Source organism: Blennius ocellaris (genome assembly GCF_963422515.1).
Source record: "Blennius ocellaris genome assembly, chromosome: 7".
Taxonomy (NCBI): domain Eukaryota; kingdom Metazoa; phylum Chordata; class Actinopteri; order Blenniiformes; family Blenniidae; genus Blennius; species Blennius ocellaris.
Window position 1 is genome coordinate 24,878,558 of NC_137656.1, and position 11,934 is coordinate 24,890,491.

Genomic DNA, 11,934 nt, shown 5'->3' on the forward strand with positions numbered 1-11,934 from the left:
TGGTCACCATTTGGTGACCATTTGACGAACTGCCTTGGTAGTTTGATCGAGACAAACTAATGTTGGGCCCGGTTGGGCCCGCCTCTCTCCCACAGTTCTCCCCCAAAAGAACAGGCTGCAAGAACAATGGACACAATAGGACAGCAAGGGGGGAGGACAGCAACCTGAGGGCTGCAATCCCCAGGTTGGAAAAACCATATCATTGGTCGAACACGGCCTGAACACAGCGGGTGTCCGAAATGCAACTTGGTCAAACCCAGCTCGCAACCAACTGCCCCCCCGCTTCTCAACCTGGTCTCCAAGCAGAGCGCACGTCTCTGCATCAACCAGGTAAAGAGCGCGCACAGTGGACCAGAAGCCGCATCTCCCCTCTCACCCCCCAGCTGCAATGCACTCCACAGGCCTGCAGAAAGACCAGGCTATTCACTCCCACAGCTGCAAACCTGAGGCCTCCCTGCAGCGAAACCAGGCCCTATGAAAGCCCAGCCCACGGACGGTGCTGGACCACACAGCGCAACGGAACCATGAGAGAACTTTTGTCCGGGCAGCGCTGCTAGATTAGCCTGAAGCTAACCTGCAATTATGTGCCGCTGATAAGCATCTGTTGTGTTCATGTGCATCATCGCTCGGTTGGTGGTTTTCCCCCTTCAGAACAGGAGTTCTGAGGAGATCCCTGGGTGGAGAACCAAGCCACGTAACTGAGCCTCGCCAGAACTTTCTCCCTCTTTTCTCTCTCTCTCTCTCTCTCTCTCTCTCTCTCTCTCTCTCTCTCTCTCTCTCTCTCTCTCTCTCTCTCTTTCACTAACCCCTTGTGCGCGTACCACATTTAGCATCCGAACCGCTAACTTGTGCCGCCGTGATACATCCGTATCGCCACCGGAGTTTGGCTGCATGACTCAACATCCCGTTAAACTCCGGTGTTACAGTAATGATTCTACCCCAGTGAGACCGCTTGCTCTGTGCTTCCTCTGCGCATGCACGCTACAGCCGTCTTGTTTATCTGATCACTGAGCAACCGCCCGGAAAGAGCGAGTCAAACACCTCTAGTGGCTCTGTGGGTCATCACTGTCTCTCCTTATGCCCACCTGGTGGTCGCATCGAGTCATTGCGCTCTCCCTCCGCGCTCGCGCCCCTAGTGGTCGTCATGGTCACCGCCCCGAACCAGACGCCTGCCTCCTGCCTCCCTCTGGCGTCCATTCGAGATCATTACACCCACTCACACTGACCCTCCAAGGTCCGCCGTCACCTGGTGGACACTCGTGATCATTACATCCCCACTCAGACTCTCAGACACAACCCACCCCCCACACACACACACCTTCTTTCTTTGTACATAGTGTTTGCTATTTAGTAGATTATATCTTCGTGTTAGATGATGTTTGTTGCTTGATTGTGTTGGTTTAATAGATAATTTCTAAATAATTTCTGAATTAATACATTTTTGTGAATGCCTTTTCAATTCAGCCTTTTAGCTGAATTGATCGATTCCTGGTAATTATTGTGTATTTATTGTTGACAATTCACTGGTTTGTAACAGTCTGTGCTCGAATCTCACACTTTCCCTGTTACTTAAGATTGTTATAATTTGCACTGGAATATTAACTAACTTAAATAACCTTTTTACAAACGAGACTGATATTTTCGTATTAGCTATTTCCAATTTAGCTGGTGGTGCCCAAATTTCATTATTATTTGATAAATAATCAATTTATTTAAATGAATGCTTTTTCATTAATAAATCCTTTTTGATAATTTATTAACTTTTGAGTAATTATTCAATTACTCTAGGAGTTGTTCATGATTAAATAACTGTTTACTTCCATTAATAATTAAACATTTTCATAAATTATTTCCAGTGATCTATTACTTTCAGTAATTTATTACTTACAGTAATTTTTAATGCTAATAACCATAAATCCCAACACTAACATCACTGTTTTCTAGCTTCCAAGTGTCTGCTTTGATCTTGGTAACCTCCCTTTGATCTCAAAATGACATCACTGTTTTCTATTTTTCCAAGTGTCTGCTTTGTTCTTGGTAATGTCACTTTGATCTCAAAATGACATCCCGGAAACAATGGAAAAAATATAGAATCAGCAGATGTGGTAAAGCCATTTAATCACGCAAACTTCAAAGAGATATATCAGCAAGGGTATTTTCCTGGTGTAGCTTCAGCTCTCTTGGTTAATTCTTTGTTAGTCAACGAATTGTCAAAATGGTCATCCTACTTTGGGGTTGGGTTCTTGGTACAGCCATTACGAGGACCATCAGGACTGTCTTCAATCATTTTCAAGACAAAGAAGCTTTGGACCGCACTGGAGATGGGACGAGGCAGGCCGTCATCAACGATGCCATAGATGAGACGAGGCGGGCCACAATCAACGATAACATAGACAAAATGAGGTGGGCCGCCATCAACGCTAATGTAGATGAGACAAGGTGGGCCGCCGTCAACTCTAACATAGATGAGATGAGACGAGCCGCCATCAACGTCAACTATAACATAGACAAGATGAGGCAGGCCACCATCAACTATAACATAGATGAAATGAGTCAGGCCGCCGTCAACGATGATATAGACGAGAGGAGGCAGGCTGCTGTCCACAATGTCATAGACGAGATGAGGCGGGACGCTGTCCACAATGTCATAGACGAGATGAGGCAGGCCGCCATCAACTATAACATAGATGAGACGAGGCAGGCCACCGTCAACAGTAACATAGATGAAATGAGGCAGGTCGCCGTCAACAGTGACATAGATGAGTCGAGGCGGGCTGCTGTCCACAATGTCATAGACGAGATGAGGCAGGCCACCGTCAACAATGACATAGATGAAATGAGTCAGGCCGCCGTCAACGATGATATAGCCGAGAGGAGGCAGGCTGCTGTCCACAATGTCATAGACGAGATGAGGCGGGACGCTGTCCACAATGTCATAGACGAGATGAGGCAGGCCGCCATCAACTATAACATAGACGAGACGAGGCAGGCCACCGTCAACAATGACATAGATGAAATGAGTCAGGCCGCCGTCAACGATGATATAGCCGAGAGGAGGCAGGCTGCTGTCAGCAATGTCATACACGAAACGAGGCAGGCCGTCATCAACAATGATATAGACGAGACGAGGTGCACCGCTGTAAACTATAACATAGACGAGACAAGGCAAGCCGCCATCAACTATAACATAGACGAGACGAGGCAGGTCGCCGTCAACAGTGACATCGATGAGATGAGGCGGGACGCTGTCCACAATGTCATAGACGAGACGAGGCAGGCCGTCGTCAATGATGACATAGGCGAGACGAGGCGGGACGCTGTCCACAATGTCATAGATGAAACGAGGCAGGCCACCATCAATGATGACATAGAGGAGCTGAGGCGGGTCGCAGTCAACAGTTACATAGACGAGACGAGGCGGGACGCTGTCCACAATGTCATAGACGAGACGAGGCGGGCCGCTGTCAACAGTGACATAGGTGAGACGAGGCCGGACGCTGTCAACACCGACATAGACGAGACGAGGCGGGACGCTGTCCACAATGTCATAGACGAGACGAGGCGGGCCGCAATCAACAGTGACATAGATGAGACAAGGCGGGACGCTGTCCACAAAGTCATAGACGAGACGAGGCGGGCCGCCGTCAACAGTGACATAGATGAGACGAGGCGGGACGCTGTCCACAATGTCATAGACGAGACGAGGCGGGCCACCGCCAACAGTGACATAGATGAGACGAGGTGGGACGCTGTCCATAATGTCATAGACGAAACGAGGCAGGCTGTCATCAACGATGATATAGATGAGACGAGGCGGGACGCTGTCTACAATGTCATAGATGAGACGAGGCGGGCCGCCGTCAACAGTGACATAGATGAGACGAGGCGGGACGCTGTCCACAATGTCATAGACGAGACGAGGCGGGCCGCCGTCAACAGTGACATAGATGAGACGAGGTGGGACGCTCTCCATAATGTCATAGACGAAACGAGGCAGGCTGTCATCAACGATGATATAGATGAGACGAGGCGGGACGCTGTCTACAATGTCATAGATGAGACGAGGCGGGCCGCCGTCAACAGTGACATAGATGAGACGAGGCGGGACGCTGTCCACAATGTCATAGATGAGACGAGGCATGCCGCAATCAACAGTGACATAGATGAGACGAGGCGGGACGCTGTCCACAATGTCATAGATGAAACGAGGCAGGCCGCCGTCAATGATGACATCGACGAGACGAGGCGGGACGCTGTCAACAGTGACATAGATGAGACGAGGCGGGCCGCCGTCAACAGTGACATAGATGAGACGAGGCGGGACGCTGTCAACAGTGACATAGATGAGACGAGGCGGGCCGCCGTCAACAGTGACATAGACGAGACGAGGCGGGACGCTGTCCACAATGTCATAGACGAGACGAGGCGGGCCGCAATCAACAGTGACATAGATGAGACGAGGCGGGACGCTGTCCACAATGTCATAGATGAAACGAGGCAGGCCGCCGTCAATGATGACATCGACGAGACGAGGCGGGACGCTGTCAACAGTGACATAGATGAGACGAGGCGGGCCGCCGTCAACAGTGTCATAGATGAGACGAGGCGGGCCGCCGTCAACAGTGACATAGACGAGACGAGGCGGGACGCTGTCCACAATGTCATAGACGAGACGAGGCGGGCCGCAATCAACAGTGACATAGATGAGACGAGGCGGGACGCTGTCCACAATGTCATAGATGAAACGAGGCAGGCCGCCGTCAATGATGACATCGACGAGACGAGGCGGGACGCTGTCAACAGTGACATAGATGAGACGAGGCGGGACGCTGTCAACAGTGACATAGATGAGACGAGGCGGGACGCTGTCCACAATGTCATAGACGAGACGAGGCGGGCCGCCGTCAACAGTGTCATAGATGAGACGAGGCGGGCCGCCGTCAACAGTGACATAGACGAGACGAGGCGGGACGCTGTCCACAATGTCATAGACGAGACGAGGCGGGCCGCAATCAACAGTGACATAGATGAGACGAGGCGGGACGCTGTCCACAATGTCATAGATGAAACGAGGCAGGCCGCCGTCAATGATGACATCGACGAGACGAGGCGGGACGCTGTCAACAGTGACATAGATGAGACGAGGCGGGACGCTGTCAACAGTGACATAGATGAGACGAGGCGGGCCGCCGTCAACAATATCAGAGACGAGACGAGACGGGCCGCCGTCAACGATGTCAGAGACGAGAGGAGGCGGGCCGCCGTCAACGATGTCAGAGACGAGAGGAGGCGGGCCGCCGTCAACGATGTCAGAGACGAGAGGAGGCGGGCCGCCGTCAACGATGTCAGAGACGAGACGAGACGGGCCGCCGTCAACGATGTCAGAGACGAGAGGAGGTGGGCCAACGTCATTGAGGCCATAGCCTATATAAGGCGGGCCGCCTTCTATACTATCAGAGACGAGAGGAGGCAGGCCAACATCAGCCTCGTCATAGCTGCGATAATGCGGGCCGCCTCCAACAGTGACACAGACGAGAGGAGGTGGGCCGCCTTCAACAATGTCATGGATGAGATAAGGCGGTCCACCATCAACAATGTCATAGAGGAGAGGAGGTGGGCCGCCCTCATCAATGACATAGAGGAGAGGAGGCTGTCCGACGTCAATGTTATTACCGAAACTGGGTGGGATGCCATTGACCCCTTCAATAGCTTGACCCCTTTCGTCAGAAATATGTATTGTGGATTCTTAGGCAGGGGAGAACATCGTAATTCACACCTATATAGCTCTTGGCGAGGGGAACCATCAGAGGGCCCCCATGGAGATGGGCATGAGTTATGAAGCAGCGAATGCATGGGGCGCAGCACCATTTGAGGGCACAGACGTAGCTACACTCAGGCGAGTGTAATGTGAAGAGTTTGAACATCTGCATGGTGAAGGCTACAGATGTTCAACAGACAGACTGTAGAGCAGACCTGAGAGAGCAGAGCCCCTGGTACCTGGAATAACCGGTGCTCCTGGTGCCTGGAGTAACCATCATTTCGTCAGCATGCGCTATGAACCCACCACCAAACACATGGTCATGTCATGAGATTAAAATTAACCGACCAAATATCTTGGGCTGCACTAAAATTGTGTAATCATGCCAACGCTCCACAGCGTGCGACTCGGGTAGCCTCTTGCTCAGAACATAGTTTTAGTGCAAGTTTTTGGCGTATGATTGGTGTGTCATCCAACTCTACGACAATGTGGATGTTTAAACTGGACTATTTTTTGCTGCTGTGTGGACTGTATTTTGTAATCAGTGTTTGCCACGAGTTTGGAAGTGAAGCAAGCTCGCATTGGCAAGATGCCCTCCCAAGGATTACCTTTAGCCGGGAGGCGCTCATGAGACTTCGACCATCCAGGGGAAGTGCTGTCCTGCCGCCGAATATCCCTCGGGAAATCCGCGTCCTGGTGACAAATCCGAGGCGCCGCAAACGAGGCAGGAGAGGTGGAATACACCGGAGACTAAAACGCATGAGTCTACAAGACCGCCGCAAGTTGCCGACTCTTCCCACGGTCCTGCTTGGAAATGCCCAGTCGATCTGCAACAAGTTGGACGAGCTGGAGGCCTGGACCACCACCAGGCAGGAGATTAAAAACGCCTGCCTTCTTGTCTTCACGGAATCCTGGCTCAGTGAATCAGACCGGGATGAGGACTTGACGCTCACGGGGTTCGGGGCCCCGCTGAGGCTGGACCGAGACAAGGAAGTCACCAACAAGCAGCGTGGCGGTGGTGTCTGCTGCTATGTCAACGAGCGGTACTGTAAAACTGTCGTTGTACGAGATAGGATATGTACTCCAGACATTGAACTTCTGTCTATATCTCTTCGTCCTTTTTATTTGCCACGCGAGTTCCAACAGCTGTTCTGTACAATTGTTTACATTCATCCACGCGCTGACGCTGTTGCCGCTGTACAGCTGATCAATGACGTCACGCACCGGGTTGACGCTATTTGCCCAGACGCACCAAAATTCATCCTGGGTGATTTTAATCATTGCCGTCTGGATAAGACTTTTAAAACTTATGAACAGTATGTAACCTGTGCTACAACACAGCGGAATACTACTCTGGATTTGTGCTTTGGCTCAGTGAGTGGTGCATATAGATCACTGCCACTTCCTCCTCTGGGATCTTCTTATCACAACTGTGTGTACCTCATGCCCCGCTACACTCCTGCTTTTAAGAGACTACCCCGATTGGAGAAATCCGTGAAGTGCTGGTCAGAGGACAGCATCTCAGCACTTCAAGCTTGTTTTGAGTGTACGGACTGGAATTGCTTTTTTAACCCATGTGAGGACATTAATGAATTATGTGAGACTGTTTCTTCATACATCACTTTCTGTGTTGACTCTGTTGTCCCATCAAAGACTATTATTGTTTATCCAAACAACAGACCATGGGTAAACAAAGAGCTTAAATCAATTATTAACAAAAATAAAGTGGTCTACTCTTCTGGTAGTAACTCCCTGGAGAAGAAAGCGGTCTCTAGGGAAGTGCGAGATGGGATCAGGAAGGCCAAACTAAAATACAAGAATAAAATATAAATAACTTAATAACTTTTACTGCTGTTTCATAGAGATCTTAACTTTTTCACTTGTTTGCTGGTTCAAGTGTTTGTCTATGAAAGATAAAAATAGATTGCAAAATATCGTCAAAATTTGCTCTAAGATCATTGGCGTTAAACAAGAAGACCTAGAGTCCCTATGGAAGGAGAGGGCTCTAAAGAAGGCTAAATGTATCTTGGGTCAGCCCCTCCATCCTCTGTCCTCAGAGTTTTCACTCATGCCTTCTGGACGCCGTTTTTATGTACCCTTTCGGAAAACAAATCGTTTTTCCAACTCTTTTGTCCCCTCTGTCACTGCACTGTTAAATTCTGAAGGGAGTGTGTTTAATTAACATAGACCGTATTGTAATGGGTCTTCTTAAACTCAATTATTGTCCGTTCTGTTGGAAGTGACACACAGTGAGTGTTTGTGATGTGTTTGTGCAATGTTCTGATTTATTTATTTATGATTGGCTACAAATGAATTGCCCTTTGGGACCTATAAAGTTTTCTGAATCTGAATCTCAACAGGTATAAGCATAAAACTTATTCTGGCCTGTTGAGGAAAGTTTCTGGAATGTTCAACTTACTCCTAAATGAAATTGATATTGAATTTTGTAGAAGTTAATATTGTAACCAATTGGCTGTTTGTAAAAGTACTGGATTGAGAGCATCGATAGCGCACAGGGTGCCTTATCCATGCGTACCGACTGTTGAAAATGCAGTCCCAGACTGTGTTCTTGTCACGGCTGGGCGCCGGCGTGTGGAGTGTCCTGAACCCAAAAGCAGACCTCAAGCAGAAAGTTGTTTGCAAACATTAAATGTTTTATTGAGGGAACAGGGAAAGGGGAGCTGGAACGGTGACGGGACCCGGGGAACTCCGGGGAGCCTCTTGGAACCGGGACGGGACCCGGGGGAATCTCAGGGGGGGCCTCTTGGAACCGGGACGGGACCCGGGGGAATCTCAGGGGGGGCCTCTTGGAACCGGGACGGGACCCGGGGGAATCTCAGGGGGGGCCTCTTGGAACCGGGACGGGACCCGGACGGGGAGCTTCTGGGGACGGAACCGGGACGGGACCCGGACGGGGAGCTTCTGGGGACGGAACCGGGCGTCGGAACAGGAACGGGAACCACCCCGGGGAGGACACTCACTCCCCGGGGAGGACAACACCGACTCACCTGCGGCAGCAAGCCAACAGGAGACCCGGGGAAACTCTCCACACGGTCTGAAGACTAGCAATCCTCTGGCACCGGACCCACCTCACTGCAGGGCTTAAGACTGCTTGACAATCAATTAGCTGATTGCCTGCAGGAGTGCCAGAGAGGATCCGGTGCTGGAGCGAGGTCTGTGACTCCTGACAGTTCTCTTGGTGTATGTATTTGTGATTATGAGTTTGGGATGGTTGCTTGTTAAGAGTTTGTGGTCGCGAACCTCAAACTCATGAAGTTATGTGATTTTCCGTGTATATTATGCGTTTTGAGACGGCTATTTGAACAAGTTTTTGGTCAGCGAACCTTAAATCCGTAGAGTCGGGGACCTGCGTCAGAATTCTTGGAATTATGAGAGATGCTTTATAGAGTTTTAAGGATTTAACTTTGGTACTTGGGTAGTTTTGAGTTGTAATGTATGTGAAACTCATAGATAAACAATAATACTGGTAATGACTAGAGATGCACGTGCGGTTTTGGAGTCAGATTGGAGGTTCACTGTGTAGATTTGTTGCACGTTTGATGGTTATATGTGGACAAAGTAATTGTGCCGAGTGATTAAATCACTCTGTAGTGTGAGTGTGAAGGATCTGTGTTGTTCAGCTGTATGGCTGCAGCTTGGTGAAGAGAAGGACTGGTTGCAGAAGGTGGCTGGTTCTTGGAGACAATGCCATGAAGCAACCTGTGAAATCTTTGTTGCCCTGATCTTCGCCCGTCGGGGAACAAAAAGTTGGCTGTGTTGGGGAGAAATTCTTTGTGTGTGAGTGAAACTCTGTGAATGAGATGAATAGAGCCTGCTTTTGGATGTAAATCTTCTGAATTAGAACTGTATGAATGAGATTTTCAAACTTTTTTTTAATGTGTGGTGTAGACTCAGTGGTGACTCGGTGCAGAAGTAAACTTTCTACACAGAGTACCATGCTATCTGGAATTACATGTGGCTTTAATCCCAGATAGCAGCTGATGGGGAGAAAAATTAAGAAAAAGAAATAAATGGAAAGTGTAAATCCTTAAAGTGGAGGAATTTTGGTATGATGACTGATGTAACTGTGATGGAGAGAAATCCCAAATGTTTTATTTTTTGGGACTTTCTTACACAATAAAAGTTAATTTCAGACGTTTTGCAGACGTTTTCCAGTGTGAAGTTTTTTGTTTTGTTTTTTGTTTGTGAGTTTGAATGATTGTGTGTGTATGAGTTCACTTTGCAGCTCCTTGTTAAGCTGCTGAGGTGATAAAGATGCTGAATGGTAACACTTGTTCTGGTATACACTTTAAGGAGAGACTGTGAGTAATTCACCGATCATGTCCTTAATAAAGTGGTGAAAAAATGGTGCTATTAATGTTAGCTTTCTTTGAGTTTTACATAATTTGGACTAGGCAATCGGCACTCCGCTCGACTCCATCATCACCAGTGACTCAGGATGTGGACTTTGAGTACAGACTTGAAAATAAATAGTAAGAGTGACTGTATTCGGATTTTTGTCATGTTTGGTGAAGATTGCGTTGTGATTTCTGCCCTGTTGAGATTATAAACAGATGCAGTTGTGAGAGCAGAGAACACACAATAGAACAAAGAGAACAGAGTGGGGAGGATTGTGGAAGTGCAGCTCCACAATGTTTTTATCTATGGATGCCAGTGGGGAAATCCAAGATGGCAGTGTACAGTTGCCGCCATCTTGACAGCGGAAGCATGGGTGGAAATGATGCAAGATGATGGAACAGAAATTACGTTTTCGTCAGAATAAGGAAGTGACGTGACACACCGAACGTGTAGAAGTCTTTTTTTTTCCGTTTTTTTATATTTTTATTGAAAAATTACAAAAATACAAACTCTCAATGAGGACCATAGATTAAACTGTCAAACAGCTTCTCTTCAGAAGCAAAGAACAAAAATGTAATCAAAGCAAAAGGGGTAAAATAAGGAAAAAGAGGACACAATTATTGCAAAATTACAAATAAGGTGCATCCAGGGCTCATAAACGAGCGAGTCATACAAAAATTGGAAACGATGGATATAAAAATATTAAACGGAGCATAGGCACAGACGAGATCAGGGTCAAATGCAGCAACAAAATAAAAAAATAAAAAAATAAAAAAAACATACACGTGGACACACACAAATCAAAACAGCAAATTCCCACCATAACTTCTGTGCAAATTTACAAGTCCTAAGTTTGCTTAGGGCTGAAAAAAAAAGTTTGAAATCATTTGTAAATCCGGGAAAAGAAGGCTTATATATTCTCCATTTTGCACAGTGAAGCTCATATTTTCCCAGTAGTAAAATTATATCGCTAATATCAGAAATGGAAGAATTCAAATTGTCCATCTACTAAATTATATGTTGTATTTCAAATGTTGGAACATTAGTTAGTTTTAGTGAAATTATTAACACTTGACCAAAAGGATCGAGAAGCAGGGCACAGAAACAATAAATGTTCTATACTTTCATCTACCATACTACAGAATGAGCTTAACTCATTTGAAACTTGAAACAGGATAGATATTGAAGATTTCGAAGTGTGTTTCTGTAACTTTAGGTAAAATAGGCCACTTAGCATATTTAGAATAGTCTTTTTTTAAGATGGTGGGGTTGCCTAGGTTAGGATTCTGTTGTAACCCTCTGCAATAATATATATCTTGAATAATCTTGAATAAATGCAACAATTTCACAAAATCTTTATTATTTTAGATTAATGTTGATTTCTGAGTGGAAGGAAAGTGTGAGCAACCATTCTCAATGTGCCATTCTTTTTGTTATTTGTAGCTTCTTTTTCATTAATTCCAATTCGAACCTTGTGATATTTGAGATTATATCAGCGATTAAAGGCACAGGGGAAGGTGTTTTGCCATTTTTATACACTATATTGATAATTGCCAGAATTGTTCAAACTCACCTGTAAAAGTGATCTGTGTCCTCAGCATACCTTTATTTACAGCTATCAGGTGAATAGTATTCAGTATACTATAGAAGAATATAATATAATAGCACAGAATAACACAGATTACAGTAATTTATCACATTTGGGCTGAATGTGACAAATTAGTGTAACCTGTGTTATTCTACATTTACATGAGTATTTGTGAACTCTCTTCTTTTCTCCTAATTTCTTTGTTTTCCTACAGTAAAAGTAAAACAAA